The sequence below is a fragment of the Eimeria mitis genome, genomic scaffold (genome assembly GCF_000499745.2).
Source record: "Eimeria mitis Houghton genomic scaffold, Emh_scaff2552, whole genome shotgun sequence".
Lineage (NCBI taxonomy): Eukaryota > Apicomplexa > Conoidasida > Eucoccidiorida > Eimeriidae > Eimeria > Eimeria mitis.
Window position 1 is genome coordinate 5,437 of NW_013570894.1, and position 236 is coordinate 5,672.

A 236-nucleotide genomic window follows, 5' to 3' on the forward strand; every position below is an offset into this window, starting at 1 on the left:
GATATGCTTGGCTTACAGCAAGCAGAGACGGAGAGCAGCAGGGGGCAGCGAGGCGAGAGCAGAGAAAAACCCAACGGCTCCTCTTCTCCTTCTGTGTGTGTGGGGTGTCTGTACACCTGAAGCACCAGCAGCAGCACCAGCAGCAGCAGCAGCAGCAGCACCAGCTGCTGCTGCTGCTGCTGCTGCTGCTGCTGCAGGAGGAGGAGACACTGCAGCAGGCTCCGCGTAGACACACG

At 61.0% G+C, this 236-nt stretch overlaps 1 protein-coding gene across 1 annotated transcript in view; it reads right to left on the reverse strand.

Annotated features, from left to right (window-relative positions):
- Positions 1-236, reverse strand: part of EMH_0055450 (uncharacterized protein) — a gene marked incomplete at both ends in the record, with an annotated part of 4,808 nt that overhangs the window by 2,139 nt on the left and 2,433 nt on the right. The window lies entirely within an intron of this gene.